At 40.2% G+C, this 24,407-nt stretch overlaps 1 long non-coding RNA gene across 1 annotated transcript in view; it reads left to right on the top strand.

Annotated features, from left to right (window-relative positions):
* LOC123969796 overlaps positions 1-24,407 on the top strand; it is an 86,648-nt gene that overhangs the window by 6,820 nt on the left and 55,421 nt on the right. Inside the window, exon 3 of the long non-coding RNA XR_006824796.1 lies at positions 394-494. This is a non-coding gene — a long non-coding RNA (uncharacterized LOC123969796). The remainder of the gene's footprint in view (positions 1-393; positions 495-24,407) is intronic.

Below are 24,407 nucleotides of genomic sequence, written 5' to 3'. Positions count from 1 at the left end.
GATGATAAGTGCTCTACTTTGTTCATCTGCTAGCAGCTAACATAGACTGTTTGCCATTTAATGCTGGGCCGGTAGAATACAATGAGTTTATCAGAGCTTTTTTACTGAAAACAGCTATCTCCACCGATGGAAACTGTGTTAAAACAATCTGTAGGGCTAGCGTGAACTGCAGAGTCAGGTGATTATTCTTTGTGGGTTCGTCACTATGAGCAATATGTTTCATGTTACCCATAGTTATTTGATCCATTGTTAATATAAAAATATACATTAGTACTGCTTTAACCAAACCATAAATGTCACATTCAGATAAAGTTGTTTTTATCTATCGTACTATTCATTATTTTCTTCCATTTTAGGAGAGCCCTGTAACTGTATCAATCTTATCCTCTCCAGAGCTCTTTCATTGAAGTGCTCCTGAAAAGTTCTGGTAAGCCCAGGCTGGTGAGGTTTTGAGGGAAATACCAAGTCCAATTGCAAAAGGTCACAGACATCAGGTGAGTCTTTCTGTAGAGAGCTGGGCCCTTATTATAGGCACTGACCTGTGAAATATCACATAGCCTGTGACCATGCTCAGCAAAATGATGCAATTTGAGAGGATGTCACTCCTCACCCTAGGTGACCCCATCCTGGCACAGCGGGAGGGGAGTGTGCAGTCAGGGAGTGATAACACAGAGCTATCTCCATGCTCTCTCTCTGACGGTCCCCTGTGTTTAGGCAAAGGAATCCCCTCCAACTATGATGGCCCTCTCAAAAGAGAGGTGGTGCAAATCCACCGTTAATGTTTTTTTTTTTTCACACTTTTCTTACTCTTTCATAGTCTACAGTTGAAATTAATGCCAGAGGGACATGTTTCAGCTTCCAGCATATCTTGTAGTTTTTTAATGAGGTAACCTGCCCAACAAAAATAATAATTATTAGTTAAAATAATTTATACAGCACTTTTCATAAAAAAATGCTTACATAGTCCATGAAAGGAGGGTGGTGGGGTGATGGATGAGTGAAGTAAACTCAGGACTTTCATTCAGGAGAGCAAGGTTCAAGTGTGTCGTGTGTCATTCAAGCTGTGTGCCTGTGGTTACACAGGAGAGCTTTAACCAGTGTGCTTGTGCTAGATATTAATGAGCCGGGCAAACATTTAGAAAATCAGTCAAATATCTTTTCAATGTAAGGTTTAGTTATGTAACTCAAATGCAGTAACTGGACACTATGCCACTGGTGGCAATGTTGAAATACTTCCACTTTCCTATAATGGCGTATTAAAAGCACATTCGGTCTTTGCAGAACAAATGGCGACTAAACACTGTAACATGTAAGTCAGATGCTCACTGGTTTAATTCTGATATGTTAACAAAATCCTCTCGTTGTGCAGAGCATGGCTTTCTTTAGATAGAAATGAGCTTAATTCTGTTCTCTAATTTACATTGATTGATATTTGTTTTATAGTGAAGATGATGAATTTTATAAATAGAATGCCATCAGTAAAACTGAGCTTGGCTTTCTCTTAGGCCCCATCCACACTACTGCGTTTTAGTGTACAAACGAGAATTAAAACAAATACGATCTCTGTCCACACCAGCGTTTTGGCTGTTTGGAGTTGATCTCCGTCTACATTAAAATGACTGAAAACACACATCTACTGGCCGTTCAGGTGCACTGGGCATGCGCGTGCTGGTGTAAACATGAAGCAGATGGTCTATTCCGTAGTTACAGAAGATTTGGCAAAATAATAAAGTAATGCAGACGAAGAATCAGACCAGATTTATTATTTGCATGCACCAATAACGAGCTGGGATTGTTACTGAATGTAACACGGGACTGTGGTGGCGGAAAACAGACTGGGAGTCGTCGCAAAGTAAACGGCGACATGCACAGTACAAGTGTAGGCAGATAAATGTTATTTGCACGGTACAGAATATTTTAATAAAAATACCAACTCAGCAGCATCCTGTTTCTGCTTTGCATGACTTAAAAGACCCAATCAGCGAGCCGAGCTTACGCGGCTGCGTCATCGTTTCTAAAGTCCTCCGTTTTGGTCCGTCTTCACTAAAATGCCCTCCAGAGTTTAGAAACACAGCACGGGGTCAGCAGCGTTTCTAAACTTCTCCGTTTTGTGTCTTCTTTTTCACCGTTTTACTCTGGACGGGAGGTACAAACGTAGCAAAAGGTCTCCGTTTTAATTCGAAAATAGCAGTAGTGTGGACGAGGCCTTAGTAGGCTACTAGTTGTCATTTATGATGATGATGATGCATTCCATTTACATAGCGCTTTATGATGGAAACGCAAAGCGCTTCACAGTGAAGTGGTAGGGGACTCACCTCAACCACCACCAATGTGTAGCACCCACCTGGGTGATGCACAGCAGCCATTTAGCGCCAGGACGCTCACCACACATCAGTTTGAGGCAGAGAGTGAGGGAAACATTGAGCCAATTACTATGGGGGATGATTAGATGGCCAGATGGTGAAAGCCAGGTTGGGAATTTTGCCATGACACCGGGGAACCCCCTACTCTTTGCGAGAAGTGCCATGGGATCTTTAATGACCACAATGAGCCAGGACCTCGGTTTAACGTCTAACCCGAAGGACGAAATTTATTCAGGAAACAATAATTTTTGTGGGGAAAAAAAGGAAGGAAGAGAGCAATGCAGGCTTTCCCTACTTCATTCAACAATGGGCAGCTCCTGTATTATTATTATTATTATTATTATTATTATCATTATTATTATTATTATCCCAGTAATCCTTCACGTTGTAAAGATTATGTTCATAGATGCTCAAGGAATCATTATACTGTATTGGGTGCCTGAGCGATTGTCATTTCAGATCATATGCAACGCCCTTCACACCAAAGCAAATTGTCTGGTTGGCTATGTCCTTATCAAGATAACAACAGAGACAGGCAACAATAGTAGGCTTTGCCGTTAACAGGTTTGACACTTCACTGTGAAGCCGGGCTCCACACAGTAACACAACAGGATAAATGTAAAAATATCATTAACTGTTGAGTTACCTGTGCAGGAATGCATGGAATTTAAAAGACTATATCTCTGGTTCTGCAGAATAAACATTTAGACTTTGTGTCTGGCATGGCAATATTATAGGAGTACAACACCAAATCAGAGGAGTACTATTTAACTGAAATTACATATATTTTACTCCATTTCCCCAGCTCTTTCCTGCCTGGGAAATGCCCACACCTTTCAAACTGCATGCCTTTCAGTTCAGACGGCAGCCTTTTTGTTGTAAAGGTGAACATATCCCCTGAAAACATCTTTAGTGGTTTTCTTTACTTGAAAAAACTCATCCAGAGCCACAGAAGGCAATAAACAACAGTTGTCACAGGTATAGTACTCCCCATGGCTAATGAATTGATCTTTATGTGAAAAATTGGTAAAGCTCCCCTTTAACTTTTTGATAAGTCCCGGATTGCTAATTATTTTTTAGACCTGGAGCAAGTAGTGCTGCACGACAATCCCCCCACCAGTTGTCTAATTGTTGTGTAAATATACTAAATAATCACTGTCATTTTCAGTGACACTATTTTCAGGCAGTTATCCTCATAATGATATTTTCTTCATACCAAATATTTCAGCTGTAATCAGCATGTTAATAGGGGACAAATAAGAGTGAAGAGAATGCTCTTTTTATTTTTTTTATCAGATCAACGTTAATTTTCTGAAGGCAAGAATGAGACCAATTAAATCAAAATAATTAGACTCGAACGCCTGATCATTTAGTGTGAAAATTAGCATTAATCAAATAGGACAAACTGACTGAGGCTACAGCAATTCCTTGGAGGGAATCAAATGATACATAAAGTAGCCCAAACTATCATAAGTCACCCCAAACCATTTTTACCCATCTAATCACTTGGGCTGAAAACTGCCCAATGTGGCAACACTTCTCATGTGACATGCTCTTCTCTCTAGCCAGTGCACCCTTTGCAAAATGGCAGTGTACTCAAGTTAGCAGTGCTCTGCCACACCTGCCTGTTCTGTCATACCAGCTGGAACAATATGACTGGCAGCACACTTCAGCCATGAGGCGGGGATGAGGTGGAGGCACGGCTTTTCTGTCCATGTTGTGGTGGCCTGGCGCCAGCTCTTTCAGTGACTGTAAGTGAATGTTCACCCAAAGAAGTTCCTGCTTGCTCTTATATCAAAATAAATCTAGATGTTTTGGTCCAGTGTTTGTGTGTTAGCAATACATATGGCAGCTGATGCTTCAATTGTGGTCGCCAGGGATGGAGCTGCACAAAAAGCATTTTCCCATACACAATTTATTGGAAAAGGAACAGCTGTAAAACTGATTTGAATAACTTTGTCCAGTTAACCGTAAGGGGCAGCTTCTGACTTAAGTGCAGTTTGTGGATTCTAACCAATTTTAGTCTGTCCCTGGCTCAAACTAAACTCATTCAAGACAAAACTTGGCCCAAAGAAGCACAGTTCTGAAGTAGGTAATATCTTAGCAAGCACATATTTGCAACACAGATGTAGAGTCATGAATGTTTCTGTTGTTTTTATTGTTTTTTCAGCTGGTTTCTAACCAGAAGTAACTCATTGTTTATCACAACTATGGCACTTTCTTTCTCCAGTGAGGGGAGCTCCAATGCTACAGATCCTCATTGACAATGATGACTCAGTGTACTCAGTTTGAGTATTCAGTGTTTCTTCCTTTACTGAAGGTCTCTAATAACTAGGCTTTTATTTAAAGTGGCAACAATATCTGACTGATATTTCTTTGAATACAAAATAAAAGGACTGGACTTTTGCTTATGCATGATGTAGTGGTATGAACAAAGATCATAAGCTCATCCTCGAGCTTTCCAGATCAGTGATTCAGTAACATATTGTGAGCACAACTTCAATAAACTCACTGTGTAAAGCACAGAAAACAACTGCTGCACAGACTTCCTTTGAAAAAATTTCCATATGTCAAATATGTCAAATTACTACAGTGATAGGAGGGAACTACAACCTGACTTTGTTGTTGCATTAATTTACCCACGTCTGAATACCTGCAAATGAGTACAGGGCTTGTCATATTTGATCAATTTTCATCCGCTGAGGGACAATACTCCAGGGGCCAGATGAGAGAGGCTGAACAACTTTGAAGAATTGTTTTGCTGAGTTGATTTATTGTCAACAATGAATAGCTCCCCTTCATTTCTTTCCCCTCTACCACGCACATATGAAGGCTCCTTTGAACATTTTGCGCAGACTGACTGATCAGCTTTCATTGTTTAAGGTCAGGATGTTCATTAAAATTGACAGACTGACTGGGTGATACTTTGAGGTGTTGCCACTGCCTTGACCTTTGCAAAAAAGGCAGCGTTAGACTTGCCATTTGGGCCGTCTTCTCGTGAAGTGATAAACATTCTCTCCAACTGCTCCTCTTCAAACCTCATCAGAGCTGTGATCTCAATTAGCCGGCAACAGAGAGACGAATCACTGACCGGAGCTGACATGAGACAGCCAGGTTCCTCAGCACTGCCACAGTTGAGCTGATTCAAGAAAATGGCTGCTTCAATAAATAGTGCTAGTTCGCCTTTTAGCTTCCTCTTTTTTGTTTCCACTCTAACTTCCTCTACATCTAACATCCCTGTCTCAAATGCTCTTGAAGCTCCTGAACCAGATTTATTGTAATTATTTATGTCTGGGTTTTTTTGTATACACAATCCTGATTTTCTTCAGACACTGATATATTGGAAAGTCAAGCCTAGATGGACAGCTGCTCCCCTCACTGTAGGTTTGCGGGTGAGTGACAGGGCTGGGAGTGCTGCCAATAACGCTGATCTTCAAGCCCAGTGATGTCTCTGCTCTCACACCGTGGATAAGTTACTTCACCTGATTACTTCTTCCCTACAGAGTTAAACTGTCATGGTGCATTTAACTCTGATGACAGTGGCAGGGTTCATGTGAGTCCAATCATCACTTATTTGTGTGCAAAAATCAGCTGTGTAGCAGAGGATGATACTCCGACATCCTGTTAATAGTGTTGGCTTGCCTTAAATGTACTTTGTTGGAAGCTGCAAATAGTTCAGTGGGTTGCATTTTTGTGATGGTGTTCTAGCCCTGAGGTGAACTGCACTTTGTCCATTCATTTAGTATTTATGTGTCTTGTGTAACGAGTTAAGGACCATGTGTGGTTAAAAAACTACCGCCACATTGTCTTTTCGTCTGACCACCTTTAATCACCAGAACTAGAATGAAAACCTCTTTTTTCTTTTCCTGCAGGGACCTAGTGCTTTACTGAGCTAGTAGCTAGAACCACTCTAATTGCTAATAAAATGGTAATTGCTAACTAAATAGAGGTTAAGTCCCAAACACAGCCCACTGTCATCAGGCCTCTCTGACCTATTGCATTACTCCATTTTTCTAGAAACATAGACAAGCACACTCTGAGATTTACAGAATGACATTAGCGATAGAAGCAAGTTAGCTGTCAGTCTTGTAAATTCTTGGTGGTAGCAGGCTAATAGTGATGGTACCAGGGACAGTATAGTGGTACTCAGAATGACTCACCCTCCTAGTCAGCGATTTTTGGAGCATAACCTTAGTTCAGGCACCGGATTGAACTCATACTTCCATTAGCTGATTGGCATTAGCTTCTTCATTCCTGCTCCACACTTCCTGGCTCATTCATCAGCTGCGTGGCTACCAGCTGACTAGAAACCTTCAATTGCATTTAACTATTACAATATGACACTTCTCACTATTGCTTTGCTTATAATCTCATGTCAACCAAGCCCCCAGAAGCGGAGCTGGGCATTGCTGTGACCCACACTGGCCCAAAGTGCACTTTCCCCATTCACAATTATTGTAAAAGAAGCAGCTATAAAAAGGGGAATAGATTATTTTGAGTATAACAAACACCTTGAATTGATTATTTTTATTATCAGAATTTGATCCATTTGGTTCAATGACATTTACACCATCTAGAAGAGTGTGATTATTGGATGTGCATGCTTTCAACTGACTGTAGTGCACATGCTCTCTAGGCCCCAGAAAAGTGTGAGGAATCATGAGTCTTTTTTGGCAAATGCGACAAGTCAGCAACTTTCATAGGAGTGAGTGGGGTGCCATCTTTGAACGCAGTATCCAGTTCTCCTCAGTACACCCATGATGTCCCCGCTGTTTGCTGCCTCAGCTCCCTCTTTTAAGTATTACTGATTTACAGTTTTTCTAGATTGCTCAGACATGCTTAATGAAACTGGGATCCTCTTGATCTTCATCATCAACCTTCTTAGCACAGCAGAAGTCTTCTCTTGCGAATGTGTTAACACTTTTTCATTTGTTTCACACATGTTTCACACCTTTTTTCAATGCAGTTCACACAGATCTTATAGAAAGACCCCGAACTCTATTGGATTACTTCACTTAGATGTAATGTTCACGTACAGTATGTTCATCAAAGGAAGCAGAATCTGTATTGCTTCACTGTTGCATTGATTCTTCGAGGTTTCCCTCAAACAGCAGAGCCTTTTCCACCTAACCCCAACTTTATAACCATTTTCTATGAAAGGACAATTCCTTGACATAAGAGTTTCTTACTAAATTGGGCTATATACTGGACAAAGCAAATGGTGTAGGCACAATGCCCAGCTTGGGACACATTCAAGCTTGTTTTGCTTTTATTTTGACAGCAAAACATTCATGCTAGTCCCTGTGCGCTTCCTCCAAAAAGGAACACTGTCCTTCCCATACAAATATATTTTTTCACAACTATAAGAACATCTGACATTCACTCGATACAACAAAAACATTTAGCAAGACATGTTTCACATACATTATGCTCATACAAAGTACACGCAGAATGTTTGCGATGATTTTCTTCTCTTCTGTTAAAACACCTTTTACTGTCACTATGCTCATCGTTCCTACTTGATCATTGCTGAAACATTTTCTTAATAAACATATATGTATTGTTGTTTTATTTGCCTGATATATTAAGATATAATATAGCAAGGCCACCGTTTTGGGCGGACAGGCACAGAGCTACATGTGATTATACAAACTTATGTTGCAATAGAGTAAAATACAGTAAAAGTTTGTTTCTTTCATCAGTGATTGTACAGAATGTCTTCATTGATCACAATCTAGGATAGATATTATGGAGATGATAGATTCTGTAAATGCTGGATAATGTAATAAGTTTCTTGCCTAATGTGAAAACTGTGTCATCTGTCTTTTACAGTATATTGTAGCATACTACTTTCAGCACTTCTAAGGTGATTTGAAACATGTATCTTGCACTGTTTGTCATTAGATTCACTGGTAGTTAAAATGACTAAAGTGAAAACATATCATCATGTTGTGTTTTGGTGATTGAACCATATCTTCTCATGACATTTCACGAGATACTTACTGTACATTTTGAATCGATGGTTGTGTGGTTTGAACGAAAGTCTGGCTGTGAAGTGATGAGTTTGGAGTTTGGAGTACTAAGAGCTGTGAAATTTTACCACTAGTTGTGATAATGGTACCAAAGCTATCAACAAAAACTCTCACAAACAATCACCTAGTCCAAGACAAAATGTTTAATTTTGTTTCAAAATGACTCTTAAGTGCTAAAGGTGATCTGTTACTGTTCATTTCACATTGGGCAAAAATTTAACTGTACATTACTTATCACAATCAGCCATAACATCTATCCCATAATCAAAAGTGTGATCAAGGAAGACATCTTCTCCAATCATTGATGCAAGAAGCTAACTTTTATTGCAACACATCAATAATGAAATGTAACAAATAATATAAAAATAATTATGGATGGTAATTATGTAATGTATTTTACAGTATTGCATTGTGCATACTGTAATCAATGCAGCACAAAGCTATCCAACACTAAGGTTGTGCGTTTGAATCTGACCAACAATACATACATATATAATAAGCTGCTGAATTGATTTTCAGCGACAATCAATTAGGAAGAATGAGCATAGTGATTATTAGTAAAATGTATTTTAACAATAGAGAGGAAAATCTTATCCAAAGTGGTGCATGTACTTTGTATGAACGTAATTTATTTTATTGTCAAACATGTCTTTCTAGATGTTTTTTTTTTGTAATCAGTGTCAGATGTATTTATAGTTAAAGGTATTTTTCACAATCTGTTGTGTTTTTGTACTACGAGTAGTGAAATATTACCACATATTGTGTGAATAGTACCATAGCGACAGAAAAAAAACGTAGTAGGCCATTGTCACGTTTGCATGTTGTTATTTAACACTGGGAATCATTCCAAACCTGATAAGGTACTTAGTTATAAAATATTATCTATATTGGGCATAAAAACATCTGCAATAAAAAACACACATTTTACCATGGTTACTGGTGAAGGAAGCACCATTGAGCACCATTGGGCACCATGTCAGATGCAGAGATGATGGAGTATGAAGTAAGGCAATGCAGTTTGATAACTAGAACTAGTTTTTGTTTTTTATAAATGCAAATACAAGTTTACTCCAGCTCCATTCAGTTTGCATTATGATGGTTTTCACCTCTCCTGAAGGCTACATTATGTTCTTTTTCTGCCATCTGGTTGTAATAGGGGGTATGTCTAGGGGTGTTTATGCAACAAGGACTGTTGGGATCATCAAAGTGAACAGATTTCAACCTCTACACATACTGTAGGATGCCTTTTCCTTCCTTTTTCTTAGTTGTATAATAGGATACACAATGGAAAATAAGCTAACGAGGATTAGAGGACAGACGGTGCACACAATTTTGAAACGCAGATAGTAGAGGTTTATCACAAAACAATCATTTAATTATTTAGGAAGTATATCCAGACTATTTTATGATCCATGGTGTCTGCAGCTAAAGCAGTTGCGTTCTGTCTTACCCCAGAATATCAGGGGACTTTGCCCTTATTCAAACACCAAAACACTGCTCTGTTTTTGCCTTGGGGTCCAAATTACACAGTAGATGTCTAAATGTCAGAAATGGCTAGCAGTCACATTGGCACCACTTATCGTTGTCAAACTAATACTTCAAGCTTGAGAAGTGCAAATGTGTTGTGCTTTAAAGGACTGCCATCTCTAAAGTCTCAAAGAAAAAAAAATCATACAGATGGAATACTGTTCCTTTCTCTTTAGGCAAATAGAGCTCCTGGGGTTTGAACCAGTAATTGGATACTCAAGAGCAGAACTGCATGATTGGAGATGGGGGCTAGTTAAACTGAATCAAGAAAAGATGGGATTGAATGTTCTTGAGTAGTAAACAAACAAGTCACTCTTACTCTATTTTTCTCATCAAAAAAGTTTCGTCACCAAAATACTCTCGTCCTCAGTCTTCCTCTCTTAAACTTTTCCTTTCGTAGGGTTACTTTTGATGACTACCAGACAACCCAGTTTGGGTGTGAGCATATTACCCCAAAATGAAACGTAATGCTGTTGACAAACAGAATTGGCTGTTCTCTAACCCTCCTGTCAAGCTTTTTATATGTAACATGTAACTCCACAACTAATCTAGTTTATGATGTGCTCCTTGGTGGAAATTTCATGTCACTGTTGGGGGGAAAAACACCTCCCAGCTGGTGAGGGAAGGTGTGTGGGGGGTTGGGGAATAGAAAAGTTCTAGTTACTACATGTAGAGTCACATGTGGCGCTGTCGCGTCTAGTGTGGCATATCAGTGAGTGAAGCTGATGCCTGGCAGGTGCAAAGCACTGTGTCACCACACCTGATGTGAGAACTAACACTTCCACCTAATCCCTGAATGCTGTCTTCTAAGAAACCCCTGGTAGCCTTCATAAAAAAAGCAGAATATCCAGTTATAACCAGTCTCCATAGATTTCTGTATGGTTGTACTGTAGCAGAATGGGTTGAACGGCCGTGTGTAACGTCACTGTGGTCTGGCGAGGCGCTTCTCAGAGTCTGTGGAATTATCAACATATCAGTCCAGCTGCAGGGATTTCAAGAACAAAGTGGAAATATGGTGAGAAAAGAGTCACAACATTATCGATGTACTGAGAATAAAGTCAAGATTTGAATACTCTTGGCCTTATATGTAAAATGAGGTAAAGTTCTAGGTTTCACCAATAAAGTCCGGATCTTATTATCAGAGAAAATGAAACCAGTTTTAAGATGTATGACTCGATATTAAGCAGCAGCTGGAGTACAGTGGGGACCTGGTTTTCTCCAGACAGCTGAGACCAGAGTTCAGTCATGGCATCAGAAAGTGATTAAAGCTTAGTGGGCTATATGTAAATTATATGAAAACCTACTAGTATCTACCTGTCCTATAGTGTGCTGTGCATTACGTTATTGTTATGTGCTCTGCTATGATCGTATCCCATTCAGGCTGAATGACAGACACCTTAGCCCACTTAGATTTTCTCTGGAAGAGACAAAGTGTTGGGTAGCTACTGTGCACTGCTCCTGAGCGACCAAAACTATTTGAAAACACTTCTGAACAGGCATTAATTTCACCTTTGTGTGGTTAATGTCCACACAAATGTTAACTTCAACACCTCTGATAAAGCGCAGCTCACAGCCACTTCACTGAGCTTTTTAATGGGAAGCATCCTGGCAGCAGGGAGACAGTCCCAAACAATGTGACACTGCAGTCCCAACACAAGTCTTTTGTCAAGTCAAAATAACAGGAAATGCTAAAACATGCCCATGTAATCAAGTCAACCTATAACTATAACATATGAATCGAAACCACCGATTCTATAAATGTTTTTTTCTTGAAATATTAAAGCTTTTTTTCTAGATAAATTATGACTTTAACCTTATGACTTTTTTCTTGTTGCATCATTCTCAGAATATCAGATCAGTGGCCTTAATACCCAATTGTAAAATGCAGATTGTCACGCTTACTACAGCGTACACAGACCTTCAGCATGTGGACAAATCCAAAGCTTTACAGACATACTGTGCATAGTTACCGTTGCTGAATTACATCATTAAGCAATTGCTGTTCTGGGATGGGATTGGAGAACATTAAGTTACCTGAGCAGTCCCTTTGTCCTAACATGCAGATATTTCCCAGGCCAAATCTGGTCCAGGAGGACATTGTCGTGTGTGTGGCATCATCATTAAACTCCTAAAACTAAAAGAAATAATTCTGTGTGTTTACACATTCCATCCAGATCTGAAAATGGGTTACACACAGTTTCAACTCATCAGGGATGTGTTACCCATCCTTTTGCTAGAGTACTCCCCCCACCCCCAACAAGTACTCTTCTTGTTTCAAGAGTGTGCGTGCATGTGTATGTGTTTTTGTTTTATTCCGGGAGGGTTGAGGAAGGGGAGTACATCAGATAATACGCCAGAACGACAGCACGGCAAACAGCAGGCTCCACCCTGACTGCCCTGTCTGACCGTGTATGACACCAGAACATACTGTTCACAGCGCCACAGGAGAGGGGTAGGAAGGGACACAGAGTGGTTGCAGACACGTGGGGAAAGAGACTGATGGTTCAAAGTTGTACAAGAAAAATGAATGAGTGAGCAAAACAGAGATGAGGAAGGCCTAGCACTTCTTTTAAGGGTTTACCACAGTGGGCCACAGTACCACAGTCACTGGAATATAATGGAGTTATATAACTAAAGTTCAGGAAAAGGACCATGCCTGTCTCACGCGCACTAATTCAACCACCTGTGCCTCATCCAGATTCACATCCCTCCCCCTCAAACCCTCTTTCTCTCCTCTTTCAATGAGCAGCACCGCGGCCCAGTGGACAACACTGCGGCCTCACAGCAAGAAGGTCCTGTGTTCAGACCTCGGTCAGCCCAGGCCTTTCTGTGTGGAGTGTGCATGTTCTCCCCGTGCTCGCGTGGGTTTCCGCTGGGCACTCAGGTTTCCTCCCACCGTCAAAGACATGCATTCTAGAGTTAATACTTCCGCTAAGTAACTGACAATAAGCAAGCCGCTCTCCGAGATCACCCTGAGTCTCGACCCCTGGGTTCCCATCCACACCAACCCCGTTTCATCCCTCTCCCTTTGACCCTTTCATCCCATTCATCTACTCTTCATTATCCCAATAAACTGCTTTATACCTCGTATTGGTGTGGTCCTCATTAGTGAACTGTCTATTAAACTGACTGATCAATTAGCTGAAACATCAAACCAATCACAGAATTATTGTACAAAGCTAAGTCTACCCCTAGGCCCTCTGAGCAGCATTACAGGATTAAAATACATCTACTGCTACTCACCTCCAAAGAGTGCTCTCAGTGACGCTGCCAATATGAAAGTCGTACAGCTTGGTTAGAATCAGGATCACCTGTAAAGAGAGGGAATATAATCATTACAATCTTTGTATGAGGCAATGAAATTACTGAATGTTTGACATCAAGCAGCAGGATCTTGATTGATGTCAAACATCAAACAATATCACACTTTTAATCATCTCTCCTTACCTGATTCTGGTCTAATACCAGAATTTAGGATCTTCCCCCAAGTGAATGTCCCCGGGTCTCGTTCACAAGTGAGAGCAAGATGGAACACAGAATCACCAGATGTGGACACTGTCCTGTACCGCAACTGAGTGTTGATGCAGAGAGAGGGAGCATGAGCCTGAAGCTCTCGATACTCGTTGACCTACTTTCCATCTCTCTTTTCCAACCTGCACCTATGGTCATGAGCTTTGGGTAATGACCGAACAGAGATCACAGATACAAGCAGGGCCGAAATGAGCTTTCTTTACAGGGTTTCTGGGCTCAGCCTTTAAGCAATAGTTTGACATTTTGGGAAATACACATAATCACTTTTTTGCCAAAAGTCTGATGAGAAGATCGATACCACTCTCATTTCTGTACACTAAATATGATGCCACAACCAGCAAGCTTAGCTTAGCACCGGACAAAAGAGCTGAGCGTGGCTTACCTAAACGTAAAAAATCCACCTACCATTGCCTCTGAATCGTACTTTTTAATATCCTATATCTCGTTTATTTAATCCACATAAAAGAGACCTAGTCTAGTTGTCACCCTGAGGTTGTCAGGCAACTCGTAGAAAGTCACTGCGCCCGGCCGAGAAATGTTCTGGCACATAACTTCTCGTTCTTTATGCAGAAGGTGAATAGGCAAAACTTCAAACTCAAGACAGGGAGCTCAGCGTAGAAACACTGCTGCTTTGCATTGAAAGAAGTCTGCTGATTATCTGAAAAATTAGATCACAGATACAAGATGTCTTCTGGATGCCTCTGTGTCCATCAAACCAAAATCAACGACTTTCTGACAGGACACAACAACACACATCACCAAGTACAATTAATTAAAACAATTCTTTGTTTTCTCTATCTCAGACAAAAAGTACATACTGTGACAAAATAAGTTGCATCAACACTAAATTGAAATCTCCCCAACACCAGTTAGGAAAACACTACAAGGTTCTGGGAGTTATAGATTAGCATGTAGTGAGCTAGTGCTTTGCATAATTAGCACTGTGAAAGCAACGCTGTGTACGCCAGTTTGAAACTTAGTTTTCCTCTTGATGGAGCACGCAGCCATCCTCGCCCCTGTAGAAAAGCCTGATTCAAAAGTCTCTGCGTTCACAGCTTTGGTCTCTGCTCTTTTGGAGAGATGATCAGCATGGCAGGGCACTTTGATAAGTACTGTGCAAGTCCTCAGAGCGAATCACAAGACATGAAGGCCAAGTCTGCCGTGACTTGCCGTGAGGATCAATGGTCGGCTGTGATAGTCCACTCCAGAGCGGAGGAGAGCCAGCTGTGGGTGTAAAAATGCGAGAGAGATGGGGGTTGGGGGGTGGAGGGAGTGTTGTTACACATCCACGAGTGATATTCACCTCTGGGTTACAGAATGCAGTCAGAGGTGTGTGAAAAAAATCAGTCAAGCAAATGTCAAAACACAGGAAATTTTGCACACACAATTACTTAGCATTTATCACACACTTGACCTGACCTCAGAGGAAACATCCTTTTACATAATAGATGCTATTTTCTTCCGTCAATGTGTTGTTGCTGTACTGTTTTCCTTCCCTGGCTTAATGACTGCTGCTCTACCTCATTAGCATCCACATCTCTAGTTAGCATTTCCCTCCCCGCAACGAGCTTATGTTTGTTTAAATCAACCTGACAAGCTTGACTTGAGTCACTTGCTGGGAGGGGATGCAGGAGGTGCCTTGACTCCTCTGACAAGCATTAGCAGTCAGGGCTAGATGAGAAGAAACTGCATCCCTGTACAGATTGGAAAAGAACCAGTGTCCTGGCATCCTCGACCTCCCCAGTGTTCATGTCCTCGTGAAGCTCTGAGGCCCGCAGACTTCCAGGACCTTTCCACCTCTGGCTGAGCCTCAACATACCCACAAGCCCTTTGAACAAGCCAGCCGCTTATCAGGGACCCTGGGATGGTTTTTAAGGGGAGATGTGCCACTTGCCCAAGGGATCCTCCTACTAAGACTGTGAACATATGGTTAAGGCCAAGCAAAATTGCTGTGCCAGAGAGAGGGCAATGTTGGATAAGATAAAAAAAATGGATTCTTGCCATGTGGTGACACCACATAGAAAAACAGGATCTATGAGTGTACGTTTGTGTGTGTTTCTGGTTGCATATTTATTGGAAGTGCATATGTGCATGCCGTGCCTTTGTAGAAATGAGGCGGCCTCATAGAAAGAGCATGTGTGTGCTCCTACGGGCTTTGTGCTGTCAGTGATGTGTGGTCTCGTCTTCTCGGGGGGTGGGGGTGACACACACAGAAACGAGTTGTCTCATCCCCACATGACAGTCTGAATTTGAAATTCACATGGAACAACCAGGACACCAGCTACAAATCAAAGAAGCTACTATTGTCCATTCAAATGCTTATTTGAAAAAAAAAACATCTGTCTCAAAAATATCTTTTCAGCCAAACTTAAAAGTCTTCTTTAAAGAATATTTAATGCATTAAGCCACAGACCTAAATGAAAAACCTTGTGGGGATATCAAGGAACCCCAGGTGGATAATCTTACGTTTGTTCACATACTTGCTCACAAATGTTCATGGTCTTTGTGCAGCAGACAGCGGGTGTAATGGAAGGACAAAACTGTAGCTTATAAAAAAAAAGTTTGACAGGGTGTCTGTATTTCAAGTGCACTCTCCCCTTCTGAATCCCCAGTTGACTTGCAATTATTGAATCAAAATGTCAGTCACATTGCACTTGCATTAGCATTGTTGCCTCAGCAATTAACTAACTGTGGTGAAAACATATTATTAGCATAACTAAATGTCTCCTTATCTTCAAAGACCAAGTCAAAGTGCCAAACACAATTTTGAATATTGGTTCACCTCATAGCGTGCTAATGAAAAATGTTTAACTCCTCTCTTTGCAGAGCAATAGTTTAAATATGATCATGAAGTTTTACCTTCGATGTCAGGAAGCGGTACGTGGCAGCACAGCAAGGCCATTCAGTATAGTTTTGCCTTCTACAAATTGCAGTGTATGAATGTGTTGCTCCATGCTTGACAGAGTAATCATTAAAAATGCAAACGCTAACATGGCATTATCAGCCATGTTTGAAATAAGTTTTGAATTAACATAAAAAGATCAAGTATTTTTAATTCACCAAAACGTAGCAAAACAGAGCAAAAAATGCAAGGCAATGAAACACAAAGTAACAATAAATGGACAAGAAGCATTAAGCATTAAATAACCAGATTAACAAAGATTCTCTTGTGGAGCATTTCTATCATTTTGTTCATTAATCCTTCTTCATAATTCATTTCACTCTATTCAAAGGCTCAAGTGGAATCAAAACAACTGATCAAAGAAAAATCCACATCCACAGCACATGGATCTTCTCAACAAGAACATTTCACACATTGTATTTCACCTCAAAGTATTTCAAAGACGTCCACTTTGTACGCTCAGTTTGGAACAAAAGAGCTCTCTGTGCCTTTGATTGCAAAATGTCACGGTACTCCAGTACTGACAGTCCCACAGACAACTGAAAACAAGCTTTTACCAGTCTGCAAACAAACGTCAGGATAGTCGACACCAAAATGGCAGCTGGAACTGATCATTATATAGAAGTGATTAAGCCTCTCAGTAGCATGTCAAAAGCTGAGCAATTACTTTGTCAATTGGCAAGAGCTGTTTATGAGACACAGTGACAACTGGCGGCGATAGAGCTACCAGTTGACATCAAGGCAAGGGTGAAAAACACTGAATCCTTTCATACAATTTGGCATCTCCATGAGGGAAAATTACGCCATTGACTTAATGGTAAGTGGATAAATGCACAGTGGGATGTTTGGGAATAATATTGTATAGATTATAAATAGAGAGAAATAGAGAGCTGAAATAAAGAGGGGGACAACAAGAGAGAGCATCTGACATACAGGACTCAACTGTCATCTGTTGCCTTTGTATTCTTGCTAATAACAAAGAGCGCTGGGCTCTAAGGATCTCTCTGTTCACTATGTTAATCAAAGGGTTGGTCCACCTGTGCTGTACTGAAACACTCAGTAATAGAACAACATAGTAGCAGATGACCATTAGTCTTGAAAGATTAAAGCTGCACTAATCAATACTTTTTATACAGTGGATCAAATAGGGTGTTGCTTATAGTGTCAAGCTGTCTTTACTTCCCCTCAGCTCTTCTTTCTAGCCTCTTCCCAGTCATTTTATGGTTAGGCCCACCCATTCCAGACATGGCAGGACAACAGAAAACAGTAGACCACAGACAAAGTTAGCCGATAGTTAGACTACATGCAGGAGTGGAAATTAACTTTTTGGCTCACCTGCCAATGGGACTGGTAGATGAAAAAATCCACCCAACATGCATATTTTTTACCGGCCAAAATAATAACTTGCCTTTTATACAATATACATTTGTTTTAGTAGTTTTAATTGAAATAATAAGGTATTCTGTCGAATACAAACTTAGAGAAGACACCAGATTGAAATTTGAAGCAAAATGATCTCTATTAAATCTACTGAAGACATAACATTAAATTGTTTTATAAACTTAAAAGATGCTTATTAATCATTCAACTTAAACCTCCCCATCACTTAATTTTATTTATGTTTTGCCTCAGGCTCTTTTTTGTGTGTTGTTGAGTTGGTTACTAAACCTGGTAAATGTCACCAAGGTTACCATACCTGTTAACATTGGGATTTGAAAATAACCCCTCCTATATCTAAAGTGTATCACTACTATAGCCCTAATATTTATTTTGGGTTGTTTTCATTTATTAAATGCTTGTGCAAGAAAAACAGTCTACATTGGTCTCTAATTTGTTAAGTACTAACTAACTAACTAAAAAATCATAACCGTGCACAAAAATAAGTGTAGGCTGTAGTTTTTACTCGCACATCGCAAATCATTTTTCTGGTTTGCACGTATTTATTTTAGGAGCAAATACTCTGTTTAGCAGCACATCATCCCTCCTGAACTCGTTGGGCAGCTTTTCTTCTTGTTTTATTTAATAATTAGGGAGATTTACGGGGAATCATTTTAATCTGAGGACATCGGGAGAGATTGGTAAAATGTGGGAGAAGCCCGGGGGAAACGGGAGGGTTTAAGCACATTACAGTGGTAGCTAGCTAGCTAAATTCTAAAAACACTTCAGGTATTCCAAGCATGACTTGACTGCTCCCGTCTCCAATCCCCTAACGAGGATGAGCTGGTTGGCACCTTGCATGGCAGCCTCAGCGATGTGTGTGAATGGGTTAAATGTTAGCATTTAGCGCATAGCGCAATAATAATGCAGTCCACTTACCATTACCATTTACAAATACCATAATGTCAAGTCTTCACGTCAGCCTTTGAGCAGCAGAAAAGGATTGCGCTGGAGAGAAGTGGAGCCAGCTGCATCATTAGTCTCTGACTGTGACAGACGGTGTTGAATGCCTCTATGCTATATTCTTCTATCATGCTGTGCAGTTAAGAGTAATATGTCAACTTAAAACGCCATATGTGCCATGTACTGCACTGTACATGGACACATAAGTATGCACATACAAATACAAGCTACAAAGATAAATAACCCCTTTTACCCTTGAACAGATATGCTGCTTCTTAACTACCATCGCTCACAGCAAAGAAAGAACAAACCCAAGGTTAAAGCTCAGCATGCTGAATGTTGTAATTAACTTATCAGTATTATACACAAATTAAATACACTTCCAAGAAGAAGGTCATCAATGGATGAAAGGAAGTGAACTAAGATTTGAAATGACCTGTGTTTGCGTGTAAATGCAGTCCACCAGGGTCTACTGTAGCTGTTGGCGTGTTATAGTCCAATCAGGGCGACACCAGGGAGAAGACTGCAGCACTGTGCCCCTTCTGGACATCACTCGGCTTCCTCCTTTTCTCTCTGTTTCTGTTTTCTGTTCTATCACTCTGCTTCTACACACTCCATCTCACACGCTCTGTCTCCATCTGTCTGTATCTAAATCACTTCCCCCTTTCTTTTATGCCCATCCTTCTTCGTACGCCTCCCTGGAGTGAAGTCCTCTCTCATTTATTGCATCCGTCGTTTGTCTGTCTTTCCCTTTTTACCTTACCAACTCTGAGTATCCCTCCTAACTAAAGCCACTTTATTTCTGTTTATCTGGGATTGTCTTTCCCTATTCCCTTGTACTGGTCTCCCTTAGGTTTTCTTAGTCTCCTTGTCTACTTCTTATCTTTATTCTCAGAGTTGTCTCTCATATTCCCTATACCGACCTCTGCTCCTCACCATCACTCGATCATTTTTCCTTTTCTTACTGTGTCTGCCATGCTTTGTTTTTCTTCTTCTTTCTTCCACCATCTCTGTCTTTCTATGAAAAGAACCCTGGATAATGATATAGCAAGTGCAGGTCCCAGGGTTTCCGAAACATGACCCATATTAGAAACTTAAGACGCCACAGCCTCTTCTGCACCAATTCTTTTTTAATTTTCTTTTTAAATCCGTCTCCCACAAGTCACCAAACTTTCTGGAAGGCAAAGCAAATTCAGTGTGCCGTTAATCCATTCAACCTTTAATGTAATTCATAACCAAGATGTTCAGTGCGGCCCCAACTATTAATTACTATATTTAACAATTATGTTAGCAATTTATTTGTAAAAACATTTATGAACAACTACTTTTGTTCGGTCAGCGATTCAGGAATATACACCAATCAGCCATAACATTCAGACCATTGACAGGTGAAGTGAATAACACCAATTATGTCATTACCATGGCAACTTTCAGTGGGTGGGATATAAGCAGCAAGTGACTATTTTGTCCTCAAAGTTAGAAGAAGGAAATGTAGGCAAGCATAGAAAATAGATGGCTTTTTCATAGATGTGTCAAGCAAGCTAGAGACTCTTTTGAATGTCCTTTAGAACTTTTCAAAGTAAAACCTCTCTCTTTCATTTTGGAGGCACAATCGCTTAAGAGAACGATTCAACTTTTGTGTCAGAGCATTTGATTTATTGATTGCTGTCAGTATGTAAAGAGAATTTCGACAAATATCACAAAAAATGCTTCTCAAATAAATTGCATCCCCCAGCTTTAAATTAGTAGTCGATGCTGATATTTAGAGAGCAAGGGCGGCTGATTCATAATACCGATATCAAAACAAAGAAAAGTCAGGTGTAATTTCATTATTCCATGCAGAGTTCAATCCAATATACATGTTTAACTTAGCCAGTAACATGTTGTTTTTGATGGCGTTTTTTTTTTTTTAAAAGAGAGAGATACATTGGGTTCTGCTGTAGATTTCAGAACGTCGCTGGTGTTTAAATGAGAGTCGGGTAAAGTTTGTCAGAAGTGACGTCATTCAACTGCATTATTCTCTGACAGTATATATTTAAAGCTAGCCATTAATAGTTTGGATTAGATTTACTGTCATTTAGGATGATATATCGGCCTTGTGAGTGCAGGTATCGGCTGATGCAGATTATTTGAAAATATCAGATATCAGACATTAATCGGTCTATCACTACTTTAAATAAACTTAAGTCTGCCTTTTGGTGTGACAGAAATTTTGCTTTATCATAGACTGGTACAACATAAGTCTTAGCTTGAGTGGGTGACATGGCATTCACAAAAGAACTGAAGGATCAATATGGTGCTACAAGGTGATGGGAAAGGTCAATTGATAAACCAATCAAGTGGCCTGCATGGCAGGAGTGAGATTGTGAGCATATCTGCTTTATCACCTCAGCTGGACGTCTAGACCATGGGAGGAATAACCTTTGCAGCACACTGAGATAAACGTGTCACATTATGCTGTGCATTCCTTCCCAAAGTTTTAGGTCCTTCAATTTCACTCATGCACACTATATCCTACCAAAGCTTTAAAGACTTGAGATAGAAATGTTACCATAACAACCACTGTCTGTGAAGCAGCTGCAAATGCGTGCAGAGCTTCAGCCAATCTGGATCCACAGTTTCTAAAAGTCTTGAGAAACCTGCTGCTATCTTCTTAATACAGGATTTATAATTTGTCAAAAGCAAGGGTATTCTGCTTTGGGTGATATGAAAATGCTGAAACGTACCTAATGTCAAAAGGATATAGGAAAGAATTTCTTTTACTTAGATGTACACTACTTTTTTGCTGCGATGCCATGAGCAAGCCACTGTGCAAGTGCAAAGCATGATACTGAGCTGCTATGTGTAACGTTTGCTGCCATTTTGATAGCAGTAGGCTAATGGAATATTCACCTAAATACAAACAAACAATGACAGTCCTTCAGATTTGAGTCTGTAATTCTTGGCATTTGTTTCATCCTTCTTGGAGAACACCCAGAATGTTTCCTGCATGAAGCCAGTTCCACGGTGTAAGGTAAGATGTGAGTGTTATTCTAACACCTAATTATGCTTAACTAACTAAAAAAATATTGCAGATTCAACAGGAAATCTACATTGTCATTAACAAACAAGGGGAAAAAATGTTTCTCTCTCCAAGTCTTTGGACTTCAACGTTATTATTAATAGTCTCCATTTGCATGGGCTATTTTAAGCATTTCAAGTTCAAGCAGGACACCAGCCACTGAGATCTCCTATGAGTCCATTTTTTCTTTCCCATGGTGCATCTGCCTCTCAGGCCAGCTCTTGAGGAAGTCATGCGAAGCAAACACTATCTGGCTGGCTGTGTAGCCTGCACTGGGGGTTAGAGCTTATCACATTGCGAGCAAGGTTGCAATGAAAACAAAGACTGTATGTAGACTACCTGACTTTACCCCCATCATACTACATAATGCAGAGATGGAAAAATGAAAGTGGTGGAATTTCATTGACACACAGACTCAGACTAGCCAGGCATCACAGTGAAAGAAAAAATACATCCCACAAGCTCATCAGCTAACACTGATTAGAAACTATGATAATGTATTTTTGACAATAAAACAAAAGACTAGCAAAGCAGTCCAGTTTTTTTTTGTTTTACTGCATCAGATTTTTCTTATCTTATCATTAAATAATAATTCAGTGGGAGCCCACAGTGACAATCTGGGAGATGTTCAAAGAATTTCCATTTCTCTGAGGGAACTATTTTTATAAGAATGTGGCCCTGCATATTCACTAATTAGAAAACGGGGCAGCAGCTGTTGTGTATATTGGAAGCAACTGATTCTGATGTTGAAGACTGAGGCACAGAAAGAGCCCAGGATGAGTATCAAGAAGATACAATACAGGCTGTACATTTGTGAAGTATTGTTTATTGAATGCTACAACATGTTCTACTACAGGAAAAAGTGCAATGACTGAAGAAGCTACAGTTTAAAAATAACATATAACACAACAAATCATTTTGTCTTTTGATAACCTCATTCTCTTCATGTTTCTGCATACTGAGCAGATTTGATCATGCAGTGATAATTTAGTCCACGGATACGTACAGGTCAGGTCAATTCTGCCCCATGTTAAATCCAGAACCTGGTGTCGGTCAAAACTAAGTGCAGAGACCTTTTTACCACAGCAGCACTGATGATGTCTGAACCTTTACCAGCTTATCAGTTAAAAGTGGGGTATGCAATTCTGGTTAAATCCAATACCATGACAAATACCACGATATTATGCGAACAATGTAACTAACTAACATTAGTTAAAGTTAGCTACAGCCAAGCTAACATGCAGAGAGGGCGAGACAGCCCCAAAGCCAGCACAACGGCTCCAGACAGCGATACTGACAACTCTCCTACTACTATAGCTAACATCACAACAACAGCATGTCTTGGTGAACTAGAAAGTAAGCTGAATGTCCGTGGGCAGGTCATTTAACATTACCTGACACACACGTCATGGCTGGAATAGTGTTGTGTGGCGGGGTGCGTGCAACTCTTTTTTCCCATTTACAGAGCCAGGGCTGTGTACACACACCAGATATTTTGTAGCATACACACAGAACGGCTGGCAGACCGTAAGGAGATAATCTGTGAAAAAGATGTGCACTGGAAGGGAATTGCTTATCCCACTTTTACTCCAGACAACAGTGTCTTCTGAGCTCCTTGAATACACTGAGGTTAGTAATTAGGCTAACCTTTATCACCAAAGAGAACCACGTTCAGACAGCTAACCTCACTGTTAACGTAGGCTACTCTCTGCTGTGAGTACGCTCACTGGCCAACCACCAATGTTCTCCCGTGGTGCCACCTCAGGAAATGAACCATTGTAGCTAATGAACTAATAAACACATCTTACAGGCAACCTGATCTCACAGAAATACGTGAAATGAACACGACCCCTTAACCCGGATTTACGTGGTGGTGGCACGTAATGTGTTAAAATTACGTGTCGGCACCACAAAAACAACACCTATACAAAGTCAATGAGGCTCATTTGTCGTGGTGGACACACGGATTCCCTGGTTCAACAACGTCACACAGTGGGCGGCGGCAAATGTGTTTTTCTAGTTTACGGAACGTCCTCTTTTTATCATTTACTATAGTGTATTCAGGTTGCTTACAGGCCAGGGTAAACTTTCTATCACACAACAAATAATTAGATATGATAGAGAGAGAGAATAAAGAGATTCAAGACAAAAAGAAAAAGAAAAACGGCAACAAAAACTAGCCTTTTTAAATAATAATAATAATACTAATACATTTTATTTGTAAAGTGCTTTAAAGGTTCTCCAAGACATTGGAAATAAAAACGATTTACAATAAAGATATATAGAAAAATATCCCTCTGTTGAAGGTACTAATCTTAAATTCCAATTGGCTACTATTACATTAAATTTCATCATCAGGACACTTAGCCCTGATGTCCAAACCAACTTTTTGCAGCTTATCAATTATAAATATGCCCTGGCCTTCCTCTCTATAACCTCATTATAATTAACCAGAAAAGACACAGAATTCAGACAGTTACTGTAAACACAAATTACCGATTAACAATAAATAAAAAGAGCTATGGACACAACGGCTTCTGCAACAAGCAATATTAGGCTACCAAAGCAGACAACACGGAGATGTATAAACAATATGAACTCCACAGCACACGTCTGATTAGTTCGGCGGGTAGAGCATCACTACTTCAGAG

Source organism: Micropterus dolomieu, linkage group LG04 (genome assembly GCF_021292245.1).
Source record: "Micropterus dolomieu isolate WLL.071019.BEF.003 ecotype Adirondacks linkage group LG04, ASM2129224v1, whole genome shotgun sequence".
Taxonomy (NCBI): domain Eukaryota; kingdom Metazoa; phylum Chordata; class Actinopteri; order Centrarchiformes; family Centrarchidae; genus Micropterus; species Micropterus dolomieu.
The sequence above is the reverse complement of the archived record's forward strand: the minus strand, read 5'-3'. Positions and strand labels throughout refer to the sequence as shown.